At 39.5% G+C, this 20,000-nt stretch overlaps 1 protein-coding gene across 2 annotated transcripts in view; it reads right to left on the reverse strand.

The window, feature by feature from the left end:
• PTN (pleiotrophin) overlaps positions 1–20,000 on the reverse strand; it is a 1,697,813-nt gene that overhangs the window by 391,062 nt on the left and 1,286,751 nt on the right. The gene's annotated exons all lie outside the window — the stretch shown is intronic.

The raw sequence follows: 20,000 nt of genomic DNA on the forward strand, positions 1-20,000 counted from the left end.
TTGTTACTGTCTGTATTACACTAATATCACAGCTTGAGTATATAATTGCCCGGAAGCTATAATCCTTCAAACAGCTGTTTTAACACAGGATATGTATGCCATTTGTGATGTCTGTGACTTAAATAATGGACAGGAAAGAGCCTAGCAGGCACCACTGTTGTAAGGACATGATCACTGGACCTGAGATATAGGTCACTTCACACATTTCAACATATTTGCAAGTAACATATGTGATACAGTGGTCTCCACACTTGATGATGAAAGTGTTTATGCCACCTCTGACAGTGCTGAGTGAATACCTCACTGTGTTTTTGTGTCTAATGCCTTGGGCTTGTCAAGTTCAAAAGAATGGTAGCGCTGTCATCATGTATGCTCTTGACCACTTCGAGGACATCTAACAGACATGATGTAGCATTTACAATTCACACAGCTTTGTTGCACGCAGCCAAGTTATTACTAGTGTCTGTTAAGAAAATGTCCATGAGGACATGTTGGTCTACCTCACCAATGAGGGGAGTCAGCATGTGTCTAAACATGCATGCATAGTGTGTTGTCCCCCCAACTTATGGTAGATGCATGTTAATGTACACCATTATACAAGAACCTAGACTGTGTGGAGGGTGTGTTGAAGTGTGTATTCAATTGTGTCAGGAAGTTCTATGTGCTGAGTCATGTGATGTGCGATTTATGGTGTTGTCACAGCCCATCGGTTCTGTATGATAGGCCTAGATTAAGATAAGACATTGCATACTGCTTATCATGATCTGGCCTAGGGTTTGGACAAAATCCTCCATTCAGGTATTACTGAGAAACTCTTCCAGCTGGGAAATGAACCTTACATCATTAGATGGGTAACCATTTGACTCACTGACAAAACACAATCTGTGAAAGTTGATGAATCTACCTGTACCAGTACACCTGTCACCACTGGCATACCTCAGGGATTTCTGCTTGGTCCTTCACTGTTTGTAATCTATTTCTTGACAGTTCACGCTAAAGTATACAGCCTTTGGCTTACTGCATCTGCTGATTCTTGCATACTGGGTGCAATCATTGAGTCTACCAATGATGATAACATGCTACAGGAGGGGCTAACATGGAGAAATGATTGCTGACAAAGCCACCGGGTCTACAAATGAATGCAAAAATGTCTCTTTATGTCCTTCTGAAGAGTGGAATTTCCTGCTAATTAAAGCATTAACAAAAGCCCAACTATGCTGAAACCCAGTGATGCAAACACTTGGAGCAAGTATAGATAGCAATCTGAACTGCAACCATGAAGTGTCCACACTGTTATTGAAAGCCTATGTTGTATACATCACACCATCGTAGTAAGACCTTAGGAGTATATTACAGCACTGTACTTTAACTTCATCAGAACACTAAGAGTATAATGATCCCTCTTGCATGTTCCTTAACAGACACATGCTGCAACTGGACAGACCACAGAGGTTTTTCACCAAGAAAGCACAGGGCCTACAAACCATTCCATAATGTATGTTGATAGACTGAAAGCCATGTCACTGCATTCTGTATTGTATAGGATGAGATGGCTTCTGCCTGGCCTCCAGGCCAGTCTCTGACCCCAGCCTGGTGGGAATAGTGCACATCCACAAATCAGATATAGATGATGATATCAGCATTGTCTGTTGAGGATAGTATGGTAATGACAGTGTCCCACATGCTGGTATAAAAGGCTCTCTGTAAGGTCAAGCAAGAGCACAAACACACACACACACACACACACACACACACACACACACACACACACACACACACACACACACACATACACACACACACACACACACACACACATACACAGTTGACACTGCAGTGAGAATAGAGCAACTACCTATCTAAGTACCCAGACTACAGAACTCTGAATTTAAGGCAACTGCCACAGCTCAAATCTGACTTGGAGTTATCACACAGCACATTATAGCTGATGACATCAGCTGTGTCTGGTGAGGAGAATATGGCAATAACAGTGTCCCACATGCTGGTGTAAAAGGCTATCTGTAATGTTAAGCAAGTGCACACACACACACACACACACACACACACACACACATACACACACACACACACACACACACACACACACAGAGTTGACTGCACTGAGAACAAAACTCCTACCTATCTAAGTACACAGACTAAAGAACTCAGTACTTTACACAAGTGCCCAAGCACAAGTCTGACTTTTATAAAACTGCAGGTCAACCTAAATTGGATAACATCAACAGGACATGTTGGTAAGAAGATGTTGGGATGCCTGCACAGGTTCATAGGAGTTTACTAGCCTAATGGTCCTAGGTTGTTTAAAAAACACAAGTACCCTTATTCAGCATAGTTAGACTGTCATTGTTAGCAGAATCATTTTGTGATCAGGACTGACTGGCCATGCCCACGAGGGGCATAGGTGCCACCCCAAACTTTAATTTACAAACACTTATCAAGCTGTCAAGGTTGCGCTTGAATAAGTAATTGAGAAGTACTTCTTTACATGTGTTTGGAACCTATTACAGATGAGTGGCAATCATTGGGAGATATAACTGTCTCCCCATCATGTTCTGTTTATGTCCCAGGCTAGATTGAGATCTGTGGAGCATTTGATTTGCAGATGTCTAGCATTTCCAGTACAGCAGGGTCTTAGACTGCTCTATATGCCAAGCATAGGTCAACACTTAGCAGCCAGCATGATGCTGAGTACAGTGACAAGTTTTTCAGTCTTTCCATGTATGTCATGTTTTGGAAGCCCTGGATTCTCCCAGAGACAAACCTCTGTGTTTTCTACAGTTGCTGCACATGTTTTTTGAGGTACAGACAAAAGGGAGAATTTTACTCAATTAGTGGTTTGATAAGGGTAGAGTATAACTGTGCTATTACCTCCCTGATCTTGGATATGATGGCCTTATTTTATAAGGTGCACAATACAGAATGTGTGTGTCACTACTGTGGACACATAGTGATTGAAGTAAAGATTGCTATCAACATGTGCTCCCAAGTCTCACAACACTGTGTTTGAGCTTAGAGGGGTGATATGTATCTCATAATTAGCAGGGGTACTTCATTGCCAAAGAGGACAATGAGGCATTTTTTGATTTAAGGTTCAGTCTATGAGTTTGGCACCGATCATTTGTCTGTGTCAGCCCCTTCTGTAATATGTTAACACAGTTGGGGGACTCTGTATGACTGTAACCAGTTGACAGTCATCTGCAAACTTGGTAAGCCACAGGCCATCTACCTATGCCTGGACTTCATAGAAATAGTTTCTGAACAATTGAGGGCCCAGCACAGATACTTATGTTATTCTACTGGTAAGAGGTCTAGTCTTGGAGGTGCAGTCCCCAGCTTTGACAGTATTTCTGTACTGTCAGTGAGCTAGTAGGCTATCCATCAAGTAATGTATGTGTTACTCCCAAGGTACAAGATTTTCTCTATGATACCTGAATGGGGATAGTGTCAAAGGCATTGGGTAATGCAACACAGGCAGTATGGCTTGTTATCCCTCATCCATGTATTTGGGGACAGTATCAAAGAAGTCCACTAGGATTAATAAGCAAGATCTACCCCTAACTAAATCAAAATTGGTCAGCACAAGTGTGTTGAATGTCACCTATGTCCATGGTATAAGGGCATTGCTGATTCTTTCCCTAGCCTAGCAGGTATGACTTTTTATGCTTATATGTCAATATTTCTAGTTCTGCATGTTAAAATATTGATGTGCATTGCACATCATGCAACATTTCATAGTAATTTTTTGTACGACAGGTGATATATGTGTAAAAAGAAGCACTGAGACACCAGGGTTGCATTTCCTTGGAGGGGGGCAACACATGGCTGTATTGTAAATATGGGACATATTATTAGATAGGACCTTGAGTTTGTTATGTTTTCACATGTAATTTCATGTCATAGACACGAATGGAAAGCAAACAGCAGTAATACATAATAATATTTAGTTTTCCATAGCAAGGCAAGCAGCAGGTTTGCACAATGGTTGGCAAAGTGTTTGGGCATGCAAGATACACATTTTCAGTGCTTTCCATATTTGCACATAGTTATGCAGTACACAAACATGAGCCATATTGCTAAAGTCTGAGAGTTAGTACTGAGTTTATGAAACATACCTGATGCTTAACTGACTCTGTGGCAGCAAGGGTAAATCCATTGACACATTTCCTTTTGAGCCCAGATGATACTGGGTTTGAATACAGGTGTATCTAATACTTTTAAATATGTTTAAATAAACAAAGATAATACAATTACATTAATTCTTTATAGTACATGTGTTGCTGTATGCTGGCATAGAGCAGCAGGGTTAAGCAAGATTGAGCGGAAATAACCACAGCATTTTATCAGTGTAGACTTGGCATTGCTGTGCAATATGAAACTCTGCACAAATATAGAGGCGAAAAAGTGAAGGGATCTATTGCTTTCTCTGCTACTTATCTGTGTTGTGTGTGATTCTATTTGTAGACCATGCTATAAGTGTTAAAATGGAGTAGATAGGAAAGTGTTGAAATGGGGAGCAAGCAGGGAAAGAACAAAGGGAAAGCAATAGAGGAATGTGCAGGAGGGAGGTAAGAAAGAACCATAGCTACCCATTTCTTCAACAGTAAAAAACGAGTGTATGTGCAGAATATTAGTTGAATTTGGACTATCACTTAGAGAGAGAGAGAGAGTGGTGACAACAACATAATCATGTTGTATAGCCAATTAGACTGAATCAAATGCGTCAAGAAGACGTGTGAAATGGAGGGCTATGTATGGGATTATTTTTTTTTTCTGTGGGGAAGGTGCCCATTTTTTTTAATTCAGTAAAAGAGGACCACTGGATAAGGAATTTAGGTATGTCTGGATCAGGTAAACTGGGTGGGTGAGGAAGCAAATGCAAAAAAACAAGACAAGAGACAGGGACAATGAGTGACAAAAGATTGTGGGACACCACCACTGGGGTAAGGGAGGGGAGAACGTAGGCTCATGGCCATCGAGTTTGGATGCAGTGAGAATTGAGTCCTCATCCACTGGACTGTCATCACTGTCCCCTTTTTCCCCTGGTGGCTGAAGTGCTTGATATCTTTTCTTCCTACAGACCATGAGGGAGAGTAGCCTCTCCATCAGGCATAGACATACACCACTGGTGTGGTACACAACCCTACGCACTATCCCTGGCATCTTCCTGTGGGTGATGAAATCACCACCTCCACCACTGCTCCAGAAGAGTACCACTGCACCAGCTCCTGGGGCAGTACTACCCAAGGCCACAGGTAGTGCAGGGGCAGCAGAGTCAGTGCTACCAGATTGGCTTCCAGATATGCTGGACATCAGTGCTGAAGGCAGTGGAGCATGGACAGGATGATCCAGTATGGCGGGCCTACCTAGCTGTGCTGTGCATCAAATAGTGATGTGGTACACATGGATGACATGGAGACATTTTGACCACACATAATAGAAAATAAAAATTGAGAGATAAGGGTTATGGTGTGAGAAAAAAAGCGATAAAATTAGTACCATCATATGTGACATACCGTGTATTAACACAATTATACAACTCTTTTATCAGAAGTATTACATTTAAGTATATATTCTAACAGATACACACTGTACTACAGATTACTGAAAGTAATTCTTGAAATGTGCATATATAGCAAATATGTTTGTTCCAGTTATACAAATTTCTTTTTACAGCAGGGCATTTATGCCACTGGTATGGAGTTTTTTAGTTTAACGTAAATATTATTGAAGAAATAACAGTACTGTATAGTTGTGAATCTTGGTATTGAACCCACAACCTCTGGCTACAGTCTAATATTTGACTCTTATAATCGGTTTATGCTACAGACTAATGCATACATACTTGTTTTTACAGTTAGGATATGCATGCTCAATTTGATACAACTGTATAAAAGACCAAAAAAGCTATCTTTAACTTTTAAAGCTGCAACAACATTTCTCCTCTGCTGCATACATACCATTTGCTTCCCTCGGTCTCTCCAATTGAGCAACATGAGCCTGCTGATTGAAATAATGTTTAGTGGGAGCTGTGGAAAGAACAGAAAATAACAGAACATTATGCATACCATTCTTACCTATATTTAGCTTTCTAAGTCTTGCAAGTACTCTCTTATTGTCATACTTATACAGCCGTGGGATGTCCGCAGCCTCAAACTGATGCAATCAACAGTTGAGAGCAGCCTTTTTTCTTGTGCATTCATTAAAATTATGCCTACATTGCTGTTCAGTGTGTGGGATACCAGCAGCACTGGATACAGCTTGGGCCAAACTATTCCATGCCTCAGACTTGAACTGGGAGTTGGAATAGTCCCCCTTGCATAAGCCTTTGGTTGTGGTGCTTTACCAGGAGTCAAGTAAATATCATGGATTCCTAGAGACCTCACCTCTATGCCATAAACTTGGCACCTTCATCTCCAATGCCAACCGTGTGTACCAGCTGAACCAGAGCAATGGAAAGTGATGCTTTCCCACCAATTCCATTTAACGAGTTTAATGGTAGTACGCAGACCAGTGCAAGGATGACAACTGTGTTTGGATGATATTAAGCCGAGCACAGCAGTGCCAAGCATGGAGGAATTAAATAATTGAAACTGGAAGGTTAATCTAACACATGACCTTAGTTTGAGGGTTGCCTACTGATGTAGCCTAGAAATATATATTGCAAATTGGAAGCTAACTGTTAGGTGAGTTAAGTTTGCAGACATGCACTGGGGGCATACATGTAATGACCTGCCATATTTGTTTTTGTCCTTATACACTGAGGAAATATGATTTTTACACTATGGGATTCTAGTTTAGGTATAAGAGACAAAAAATTTGTTTCACAGCTTTGATTTTCCATCTTTTCCACAGAAGAAGTGCTGCTCAGATGTAGTCTGGAATCATACATAAGTACAAATGAAAGTCTGAGTGTTATGCATGTATGTGTGTGACCTGACAAGGTTATTGGATATAGATCCAATTGTATTGGTGCCTTATGTAATTGTGAAGCTCTTGCAAGTCCAGATAACAGAATTATACTTAAAGAAATATAGTAGACAGTATACCCTCAGTCATACATCTGAAAACACAATGATGGTGGCTCATCCCTCATACATATAATTCATATCAGCTCCACTATCTAAAGTGTTTTAAGTGAGAGTGAATATAATGGGAAGTGGAAAAACAGTAAAATGGTATGGAATATCTTGTATTAGAATCCAGGACCATGTGTATGGCAGTCCTACACTTACACCTGTTGCCACAAGAATATTGAAATAACACTTGTCTGTTTTTCAGTTCATTGCTATAAAATGCACTGCCACAACTGAAGAAAAAAGGTTGCACATCCTGTAGTAGAACCCAGGACTATGTGTACTCCAGCCCTACACTTACTTTTGCTGCCACAGGCCTAGTTACAAGACATTCCCTAATTTCCTAGTCATTCTTAGAGTCTCTGTGTTAACTGCCACTCAATGCCATTTGTCCCGGTCCCCTTCAATAAACACATCACACCGAATGACATTTGACGACCTTTTTTAAAACTTCCATAACATAGCTTTGTTCACCAACTTCATTATTTACAACTGAACATAATATAATTGATTCTAAACACAGCACAAACATCCTTGTAATGTTAATCAGTGCAGCATACCTGCTCACCCTGTTCAGTACGCAGGGTGCATACCTCTGCTTGCTTACTTTACTTATGAAGTGCCATCCTTGTAATGCTAATCAGGGCAGTGTACCTACTCACCCTGCTCAGTACACAGGGTGCATACCTCTGCTTGCTTACTTTACTTATGAAGCAGTGTCCATCTCACTTCATGCACCATTCATTGAATTACCTTCCACCAAATAAGCAGCATCCTTACCTCATCTTACTTATCTATTCAGCAAGCTTTCTCCAGCTGCTCATTTTCCTTTCCCCAGATCCTTGGAATGAACATCCAGACACCAGAGGGGGAACAGAAGAGGGCAAGCCTGTCCCTCTTTTTCACCTACCCCAACTGATAAACCCCAATCCCCCCAACCCCCAAACAAACAAGGGGAGGGTGGGAGGGTAGCAAGCTCATGCCAAAATGTGTTTGCTTACTCAGCTACACTTGTCTAAACCTCTTAAGCCCCTCCCTGCCCTTATCTCATTTCCTCCCAATCCTCCCTACCTCCACTTAACCCTTTCACTTCCCCAACCCACTTAACACCCACTAATAGCCATCTATCCCCTCATGAAGAATTCCTAGGACAACTTGGTTTGTTGCCAAACTTCATTTGTCCCAGTCCCCTTCAATAAACACATCACACCGAATTACATTTGATGACCTTTATTAAAACTTCCATAACATAGCTTTGCTAGCCACCTTTATTATTTACAACTAAACATAATATAATTGATTCTAAACACAGCATAAACATATTGTAATGTTAATCAGGGCAGCGTACCTTCTTACCTTGCCCCAGTAAGTAGCGTCCATACCTCTGCTCACTTACTTTATTTATGAATGCCATTCTTCTAATGCTAATCAGGACAGTGTACCTACTCACCCTACTCAGTACGCAGGGTCCCTACCTCTGCTCACTTACTTTACTTATGAAGCAGCATCACATCTCACTTCATTGAATTACCTTCCACCAAATAAGGAGCATCCTTACCTCAGCTAAATTATCTATTCAGCAACCTTCTTCCAGCTGCTCATTTTCCTTTCCCCAGATCCTTGGAATGAACATCCAGACACCAGAGGGGGAACAGAAGAGGGCAAGCCTGTCCCTCTTCTTCACCAACCAGCCTGACCAGGGTGTTCCTCCTCCCTTTTACCCACAATTGTTCAATCAACTACCTCCCATAATGGGAAGGGTTAAACCAAACATAATCCGGTGTACCCATCTCTGTAAAGCCCTTACAATCCTGCATACCTTCCCTGAAACACACTCTAATGAAACTAAATAAAGTAGGATCACGCATGACTCCACTATACCACTGGAACATCCGCTCCAAGAGAATACATTCCTTTTAGACCACTTCCTTCCAGCCACTAATCATGGCTCAACCTGAACAGAATAACAACCTATAGCCACAACCTTGTCAACTGTAGCCTATCACCTTAGCCCACCAAACTTCCCATTTCTAGCTGTTCAGTAACCCGATTACTGTAGGGAATAGTCCAACTCTAAAGCTTTAATTCCCCAACCCTAAATGGCAGAAAACCAGCACCCCTTGACTTAGCTCCTGAAAACTTGTCTATGCTCAGCAATGAAGTACTCAACGTGCCAGCCATAAACACCCCCAATTCACTCATTACCAAATGACAGTCCAGACTAGAACCCAGGCCACTCCACTCAGAACCTCCTAGCAATCATCCTAACTCGAAAACTCAAGCTACAAACCATCCTTAACCCCTATTTGTCCCTGGCCACTCCCCTCGAAGGCTTTCTTCCCTTATGTTACCTATACCACTAGTAAGTAATTAAAACCTGGCCTACAGCTACCATATCCTGCAACCAAGCTTCCTTTAAACCTTCTAACTCCCCTGTAACAACACACCCAGTTTCTAAAACTACCCTAACACAGCCACCTACCTACAATGCTTTCTAAAAATCCTACCTACAAGATTCACCCAAACTACAAGTGAAATAATCCTTGTGCTACTCTGTATAACCTTAACCTGGTATGTAACATTAACACTACCTACTCAAGGTACAAATTTCTCACCCCAAAGATACCACCCGTTAGGAACAAACTCCAGCATCCTGTCAAACATCTCACTGGCCCTTCCCCAAATACAGTTCAAACAACTGGATGAGTAAATATAAACACCCCAAGGTTCCAAGCTCCTGAAAGCAATAGTTGAACTTCACTGGCCTGCAAGAGCCATAGGGCTTTAGCCTAAGAAGTTCCTGTGCTCCTATGAATGTTGTGACTCTACTCATTCCATGAGATCCCCCCACTCCCCACAAACAGTCCCTAACAGTTTTTCCCCGGCCCCCTTACCTACCTCTTTCTTACTTGCTCCCTATACCAATGCAATAATCAGCTCCCACTAATTGAACACAGAGCTCTAACATGCCTTAATAAGGTGATTGCTCAGACCTTCATTGTGCTCCATTCCAGTTGCAAGAACATCCATCCCATCAAAAAGCATCACTTTTCAGATCCCCTTTTCAAGCCACTGCATGATGCCTTCTGCAATTCAGCCATCTGCAAAGAAAAGAAAAAACAATAAATTCTATGTGCACACATACCAATAATTACTTAACATGGAGGCACTGACAAGGACCCCTGCCACCCCCATCAAGTGCTTGCCAAACTCTGCACCAAAGTATGGGACCAGCCCCCTCTTTTTTTTCTTTTTATGTTATGACTCCTACCCCCTTTGGACAAGAGTGATAAGTGCTACCCGCAGAAATAAGAGCTGAATTTGTCTAGCTTGTAATCACCCCAGAGCCAGTAGCCTAATAACTTCCTATGATACTGAGTGCTGTGACTCCACTCTACCTACCTGAACCCCCTCCACAGTCACATGCCTTAACGAGCACTAAATAAAAAACATTACATGTAACCTCATTGAGCCCACTGCAGGAACCCAAACTCTTAACTATGGCCAATGGCTGTTGCTTCCTTTACTACTGAATGCAAATGCCCCAAAAGCAGTGACAACTTTCAAACATTGATCTAACATACTGCAATGCTTAATAGAACAGATTGTACAACCACTTAACCCTGAGATCACAAAGTCAAATGCCTGTCCTTCTCTGGCTATCAATGTAACTCCTCTACCAAAACTCAACAACTTTGAAATCCACTTGCTTCAGTCAGTAACTGTTGCCCACTTGTGCTCCCCATGTGTCACCTCCTTGCTCGCCACTGCTTCCATCATCTGTGAACTCACTGTGTAGTGCCACAACTGGTAGTCTTCACACCACCATCTACAAAGAAAAGGACAAAAGTAACTCCTCTAACGTGTAAGAGAAGACTTCACCTTATACCCACCTATATCAAATTATAGCAGCAGCATTCCAAAACCCCCATCTGCAAGACAGAAAAAAGACATGTAAATCATCTCAAATACATAACGCACATTCCAAAACATCTTTGAAGACAGCCTATACTGCCAACACAGAAAGAATTGTACCACTGCCACACACATTTATGACAAAGCAGCCTAACTGAAGCTATGCTTCCAATGACCCTGTCAAATACCCAATATAAATCTAACTACCAGTCGAGTATGTTACAGCTAACCCCACACATGAAGGGACCTATCAATATCCACAACCAGGGTAACCTTTCGATTCCATACCACATCACATATCCTAAATCAAAGACCCCTTAATACATACCAGTGATGCCCAACATAACCTGCAGTGTCACACCCCCACCCCATTAATGTCCACAATATAGAAAAGCAAAGAGACTACCAAACCTACAGCAAGCACATAATACAATATCCACCATACATCTCTGAAGCTGTCACCGCAAAGTTCTGGACCACAGCACAAATAGAAGTAAGTAGCATAGAAAGAAAACAAAGTGCTTGCTGACAAATTAGGCTGCCACCCTAACATGATACTGTTTCCCACACTCCATCAAGATTTAGGGTAGTAAATGCCAACTGGTACCAATGCAGGTCCAGCACCCCATGAAATTCCAACCTATGACTCCACCTCATTGCAAGCAATCTGGACAAAGTCAGAAATAACAATGTAACCTAAGCACAAAATTATGGGCACTTATAAATATTGCTATGACAAACTGAGCAAATTGTGCACTTACGAAAAGTACAAAGTTAAACTCAAACGTCTGTCAATACTCACCTAATCACTATTACCAAGCAATCTCTGGCCCTTCGACACCATATAAATTGAAATCACATGACAAAGCCTTTCAGCCATCTTGTAAAACACCCTTCCCCGGACACAATAACTATGGACCCAATCATATTCAAACCTATCGCAAAGCATCTGCGGTAATTAATTATGATACCATTTGCACCACTCACCACGAGGTATAATTATACTACGCCATCCAGTTGACCTCATGGTTTAACTGGTTTGTCCCATACTTCCTTAATTTAAGGAGAATGAATGTCATTCTCCTGTCGACACCACTGCAGCAAAGCTCTCTGTAGAAACTGACCTCCATTGTATCGCTTCGCAGGCCAATCCCAACCAGCTGCCCGATTTACTCCTTCTACCTCACCAAGTCCGAACCCAAACGCACACACCATTACCCCGTGAACTCCTCTGACGCTGAATCCAACAACGGACACCAGCTACTCTATTTTAAGCTCCGCCGATGACTCCCATGTGTATATCTTGAAATATACATAACTAATGATGGCAGTCGAGAGTAGTGAGAATGGCATGTACTCTGCCAAGTAAATCCGCTACAAGCATTATAGTGATTTCCAGGTGTTTTTGAAAACTCATTAATTGTCTGTTTAAGTACTAAAAATAAAATACTTCTGAAGATATGCTGCAGTCTGAAGTCATTTCTAAGTTAAAAACAGCATATTAAGTAGCTAATGCACAAACCAGCTTGGACAAGGTAAACCTATAGTTTAGTTTATAACAAAGGAGAATGATTAAAATGAAACTGCTCAGTGGTTTTAAAGTTAATCAGAAAAATGTCATTTGCTATCCCTCAGTTAGTAGCCAGCAATTGCAGTCTTCCAGTTCAGAGTTGCTGTAACATATTAGCAGGCAACTTGTGAATCACTCTGCTTCTAGATGTGCATAAAATAAGAAAAACGAATGCATTATTTGTTTTAGGTTAAATGAACATGAGGATATATCTGAATTTTGATGGATTTTATTAAGATGATCAACTTTATCTTACCAGTAAGGGCTGCCTTCTCAGATCTGAGTCCATTATCCATTCATAAATGCATCTCTAGACATCTCATTCCCCCCATACTCACACACCATCCATGCATCACATTGTAATCATGCCATTTCACTTAATAGTGTACTTTCCATTATGCATAACATCACAGGAGTCAATACCACAGTTGTGCAGACAAATGATTGCTATGCTGCTTTGTGCCCCTCATGAATATTTGGCCTATTCATTCCCCATCACTAAAGTCAGAGTTGACTGTGATAAGCCATTGGGTATTTGGGTAGGCAGCCATAAGGGTTTGCTGGAATTTTTATTTTTTTTTTTAATTTTTTTGTGCCTTACATCCACTTATGCGCAGTCGGCTCACAAGGGAAAATGGTTTGTTATACTTGCTGAAGAATCGTCATACCTACACATGTGGATCCCCCAACATTTACGTCTTTTTTTTTTTTTCTTTGTGTGTGTGTGTGTGTGTGTGTGTGTGCTTGTGTGAGTAGACAATGCGTGGCTCTGCCTGTTAGCTCCACACTGCTCATGCGCAGTGCAAACTACTAACTAATTCAGTCAAAGCCCGTTTCGAAAGAAACCAAAAATTATGTAACTATATAGCACCTACTCACCTCTACTATGTGCCCCCAAATACCAACCAAGGCCTACCTGACCCCAGAGTGCCTAAGTTGTCTCAGACATAAACTTGCCCTCCAGCAAGTTCATGCCAAAATGTGATTGCTTACCCAGCTACACTTGTCTAAACCTCTTAAGCCCCTCCCTGCTCTTATCTCATTTCCTCCCAATCCTCCCTACCTCCTCTTAACCCTTTCACCTCCCCAACCCATTTAACAGCCACTAATACCCATCTAACCCCTCATGAAGATATCCTGGGACAACTTGGTTTGTTGCGAAACTTCATTTAGCATGTTTGTGCAGTGCCCAGCAGAATTAATTGAATGCATTCAGTTTCAACTGTTGGCTGTCTGAGTCCTGTCTGCAGATGTTGATGGCTGCAGCTGCTGGGGAACCTTGCTAACCACTGTGTGATGAAACACAGAAATTGCAACAATGTGTTGTTTTTGAGCCTTGCCCTTTTACAGATGCCCTTTTTGCAGGATGTTCTGCTTCCTGGGTGGGCCACTAGTCCTGTTTGAGCACTGCCGCACTTTGCACAAACAAGATAAGCACAGCCAAATCTGGCATTAATTTTCTCCATATTTCACATTTGTGCTAAATCATGCATCCCACAAACACCTCTCCACAAAAAAAAAAAGACAACGAAAAAAAGGAACAGACCATGTAGACTTTATTGAATCAATCTGGTGAGCATACTTTTCATAAGAAAACATATTCCTACATTGTAAATAAAAACTTTTTGCTCCAATAAAAACTATTAAAAACTACTAACATAAAAAATAAAACACCGAGACCGGACTGTGGTTTAGCACTTTCATTCCTTTAATGCTGTCAGGAACTTCTTCAGAACTCATACTACTTGTTTACTACATTCAGTATAAATAGAGTGCTCTCATATTCCTACATTGCTTTGTCTTTGCAAGTTAGATTGATTCCTTACAGTAGTTCACACTTCTAGAAGAATGAGATCAAATTATCATAGGGACATACTTATGGATTGCTAAAATATCTCCAGCTTAATACTTGTATTTAAATGTGTCTTCATTCTGTTTACTGTTATGTGAACTTTATGTCAGATTTTCTGTTATAAATTTAATTTTATCTCTTTCATATACCCTCCCGGATAGTCTCTGATAAACTAGGAACTCAGTGAATACTTTCCAAACACTGAGTTCCCATTTCTACTACTTGTTTATATTTGAATTCTTCTTCAGTGCTGCTTTTTATAATCATCTTGCTAAACCTAATCAAATAAAATGTTATAATTGTTGGTAAATATTAATACTGTAATTTCATGCTGCATCTATCTGAATTAGCTTTTCCCCTCCTAAATTTATGTTCAAGGCATTATGCAATATTTAGAACGAATGCAGATCATAATCCCAAATGCCATTAGTTTTAAGCATTCTGGTTACATGAAATCCATTTTAGATAGTTTGGATGGAAGGAATGAATACACTTTTGACTGTTTACATACTAACCTCATTGATACCAGTAGAAGTCATCTCAATGTCACGGTTCTAGTACTTCACAAAACATTTTACTTTTCTCACTGTTGTCACTAGAATAGGCAATTTAGTTTAGTTGTTTGACATTTTTTTTCACATAGAATGGCAGTTATTTGCAGTCCATCTTTTAATTCACAGAACACATTCTATTAAATAAGATGCATGTCACAGAAAGGATATTTAAAAGACCATTGTTGCCCTAGAGATAGTTATTCTGTTGAAGGCAATACCACTATCATTTTCAAGTTTTTATTGAACACAAATGTAAAATAACAGTAAATAAATGTTTGTTTTAGTCTATAGTGTCCTGCTTAGTGGCAGAAAGCTTCTTGAAAAACAATGGCATTTAACATGCAGTATGTACAACCCTCATGCATCAGTAAAAGGCAGTCAAATATTTTCAGCATAATGGCCAGCATAAATAAACTTGAAATGATTTCAATCTATGCATAACATTTTTTTAATTTCTTCACTCCATGTGTGTGTGTGTGTGTGTGTGTGTGTGTGTGAGTGCGTGTATGATTTCCTTGTTTTTGTTGAACATCTTTTATGAATCAGGTGTCTGATTTAAATGATTCATAATTCATCAAAGAAGTATACCTTTCAACTGTACGGAATTTAGTAAAATATCCATATTTTTCCTATTTAGGTGTCTTCCTCATAAAAAAATGTGATTTTTTTGGCAAATCAATGAGGACTGCACTCATGAAATAATTACAAATGGCAGAAGTTAAATAATAAAATGGATGAATTGACTGCATTAATTAGTAACCTTATTAATAAAGAAAGAAGAGGTAGATATTTGCAATATCAATGAAATGTGGTTTAGCTCAGTTGTTACTCTGCTGTAAATTATAGGATATACATCCTTTCTCAATACCAGGAATGTACAAAAAGATGGAGTGATATCAATATACTTAAACGTCTGTCTTGTAGGACATCTGAATTATAAAAGTGCCCAAGAAGATATAGAGTGTGTGTTGAAATTACAGACAACCACAACACTGGGGTCTTACAGTTTTCCATCTCACTCTGAACAAAAGTTTGAGAACTATCTCACTGAGCTTAAAAAATTAAAGGTAAGTTTTTTTAATAGAGACAGATTTAAATCTCCCTGGTATTAAGTGGGTCCAAATGAAAGGAAAAACTAATATCGAAAGGATAGTGCTATTTGAGTTTTGTGAGTTAGATGCAATTCAAAATATCTAAAGTTCATGTAGAGGTGGTTATATACTAGATGTGGTCTTGGCAGCAAAAGAAATAATAATAGCTGAAGTAAATGTTACAAAACCTTTGCCTATTTCTGATCATTGTGTAGATAAGTTTATTTTGTATTATAAAATTAAAAAAATAAATAAAAACAATATTACATTGTTTGTAGAATAAACTTCTCAGCTGTTGAGAATTAATTGAATAACTGCAGTTGGCTAGAAGAGTTCTTATGTAAGAGTATTCAGGAAATGTGGGACATCTTCTGTTGTAGCACTCAAAATATCATAGATCCACCAGGTCAATACCATCCCTCCAAGCCTTCGAAACCATTCTGAAGGACTTCCTGTAGAAAAGCTGGTTATTTTCTTTCTCAACACCAGGATAAAATGTATCCTTAAATGTGAACAAATACCTATTCATACCTTACACCTCCTTACTCTTCTTTCTTCGCTCACTTCCTTACCTCTGTCAATTTCTCTCCCATGGCTTTCTTCCTTAATATACCATATGTCTGCCTTTCTCTCACTTCATATTGCAGTTTTGCTTGTATTAGTCTAACTTAACTCTAATTACTCTATAAACTGACTAAAATATCTATAACTATTAAATTATTTTCATATAACTTGTATCTATTTGTAACCTGTGTTTTCATATTATCTACAGTTTGGTATAATTATTTAAACTGTAGGTGGTTTTTGGATTATTTTTTGAAGTCTGAAAATTATTGTTCCTAAAATGTTTTGGAAAACTTGCTTTTCTCCTCTGGCTTCCACTGAAAATGGTCTTCTACTAAGTCAGACTTTCCGGGTAATCAAATCTCAACAAATAAATAAAAATAAATAAATTAAGAGACAGAAGCACCTGTGTCATTGATATGATTAAGTAAAAACCACTGTATGAATCCTAGCTGCAAATAATGCCCTTGATGCCATCCTTAATCCGAGCTCCAGCAAAATTTTCGCTGTATTCAATTGTACCAATTACAGGAGTGCAGAGTCACTGTGTTTAATGTTGGAGTAACCAGTTCCAAGAATTTTTCTAGGGTGTATTCTTTTTGTTTTAGGGACAGATTTTGCAGTTGTGTCATTGACTCCTTTCTTTGCCATCAGTGCCCTATAACTTGGTTTTGTGTGCTGCAATATTTTGATGTACATGTTCAACAGAACTAGAGGTCAGGCTAATACCTCAGCCTACGTTCTGCTAGAAATAGAAAGGTCCTTGCTGACATTTTTTGTTTGTAGAGTATTACCTTTAGTTTGGATGTGTATCTGCATTGCTCAGACTAGGAATGATTGACCCCAATTATAATGAAATTGTCAGTGATTATCAAACAGTTTAGGCATCATCTAAAGAAATGGTAACCAAAGATCAAGACCATATCTGATGGTGTTGGTATGCAGTGATAGTAAATTGCAGCATCATCCTATAAATAATCTCTCACTTCATCACTAAACTCCAGTGCAATTCTTGCAATGTGAACCATACTGCACCAATCTGCTAGTCAGCCTCTCAACCCCCTGTGCCTTCAATCACAATAATGATCACAAGACACTTAGACTCACTCTGCTGGAGTTAACTATTCTCCATCACCTACAGAGAGCAAGCTGTTCTTTTTAGCAAAGAACTATAAAATCTGGTTGGATATAATGCATTTCATTCTATCTACTTCACAATCTACAGAGAATAAATACTGTGCAGAATGAAGAAAACAGTCACTTTGGGGAACTAGGACATCATCAAGTATTTTCCCATTTTATTTTGGCTGAAACTTTTATCAACATCACTCCCCCCTCCCACGCTCCCTGAACCAATCCATTTAAACTCCCTTTCCTTCTTGTTTCTCTGTCATATTCTTTTCACTTTACTGGCCTTTTATTCTCCTCTCATACTTTGTTCTACAGCTTTCTATCATGTAGTCTATATCTATATAGTATTCCTAGCTTACTGCCTGCATTAGGAGTCAGTTAATGCCAAAGGCTTACTTAGTGTCTTTATCCTTCTGCTGATAACAGTAAATAAAAACCTAGCTTTCAGATTTACATTCCCCCTCTTGTGTCACTTCCATTTCATATTAATTGACCTTTTTGGCACTATAATGATGCATTGCCTGCTGTTTTGTGCAGCTAGTTACCATGGCTTTTGGTGTGCTGCTGCTGTGTTTACATATGCTATTCCCAATCTACTTTTACAGTAATTCCAAATTTCTGGTCTATGTCTCTTTGACTGTCCATTCAGTGAGTGATGTGCTCCTGTTATCTATCATCCTCACCTTGAAGATGCGTGTGCATAAGTTTGAGTATAATGTCAAGAAGGACTGATCAACTTCCGCTTGGCATTGAAATATATGTTTCTATTACTGCCTCCTTATTTCTAGGCCTGTAGGATACCTTAGGTTGATAGACAACTACTAGCCAATAAAGCTGCACACCTATACAGATCTAGCCAATATGTATTTAGAAGTGACCTCTAGCTTCAAGGAGGGAAGACAACATGAACCAAGGAAAAATTTGAGGATGCCTATCCATTACCTAGGTTGATCATAAAGGTGGCAACAGGGCTACTCTGCTTGACATGCAGTCGAAAAAGTCTGTTACAGAACTGAGGAATACACTGGGATATGAACCTATCATGTTCACTTGTCTTGGTTATCTGCTGATTAAGGTTTATTTACTTTAACTGAGCACTTGGAGTATCATTAGTTCTGCAAATGAATAGGAGGTCAAATAGGGCTGAATATTTCATGGCTCAAAAGACTAGGCACAAATCCCCACAGAGCAGTCTGTAAGAGACTGGGTAAAGACAAAGGGCGGACAGTCTTTCTTGATAACTAAGATTTCTGAGGCCACTGATCTTTTTAGTTACAAATCTCTCTCAAGTTCTGTGATAAGTTTATACAAATATGCACGCCAAATGTGGCATTATATTCAATAATAGATTTGAAAAGATATGGATAAAGGGGAATAAAAACTTAGGTTCATAAATTATCATTATAAGCCTAGCCAATTACCCTCCCACCTTAATAATCAAACCCTGCATCCTGCATCTGTAAGGTGAACACTTTAACCATTACCCCAACTGCCTGTAGATTTATATAAGTTCTTGGAAATCAGATAAGCCAGAAGAAAAGACATTCTGGACTACTGTGGAGATATTCTGGTCAAATTAAAAAGAATTATCAACAAGAGTGCCTAAAAAGAAGAACACTTAAAAAAGTGTTTTTCCACTGTTTATTTTTTTCAGTGAATTTGGTTTGGTGATTCTGAATCTTGCGGTATTTGCTTTTGTCCAGACACAGTGGAAACATTTGCCACACCTCAGGGATGTAACTAGTGGAGAAGCATAGATTAAAAAGGTTAAGTAGGGGTTAAGGAAGGCCATATTTGCACTCATAATCAGGAAACATAGTATGCTATTAGGCCTCATAGATGAAGTACTCAGTTTTTTGAGTACACTGGGAGAATTTGTACCTTAGTAATTAAAGGGGGTGGTTAGGATTGTGGAACCCATGGAACAGCTATAACTGTGAGTGGAGTAAAATTTCCACTAAATCTGTTAGCTAGGATATTAGTTATTTCCTTTAGGTCAGACAGTGTAGTGATATTTTGGACTAGCTCCAAACATTACTAGGTATTAGTTCTTAACTTCCTAACACAGTTAAAGGAGGATTTGTGGTTATTTTTGGGTTTTGAGTCTTTTTTATTTAATATTCAAGTTTTTGCTTCCTAATAGTTCCCTTAAGTTCTTTGTTAGTTTTATTAAGTGTGCTCTTAAGGTAGGTAGAATGAGACCTCTTATAAGCATTAAACACGAAGAAA

The sequence above is a fragment of the Protopterus annectens genome, chromosome 11.part0, assembly GCF_019279795.1.
Source record: "Protopterus annectens isolate FY-2018-M chromosome 11.part0, PAN1.0, whole genome shotgun sequence".
NCBI lineage: Eukaryota > Metazoa > Chordata > Ceratodontiformes > Protopteridae > Protopterus > Protopterus annectens.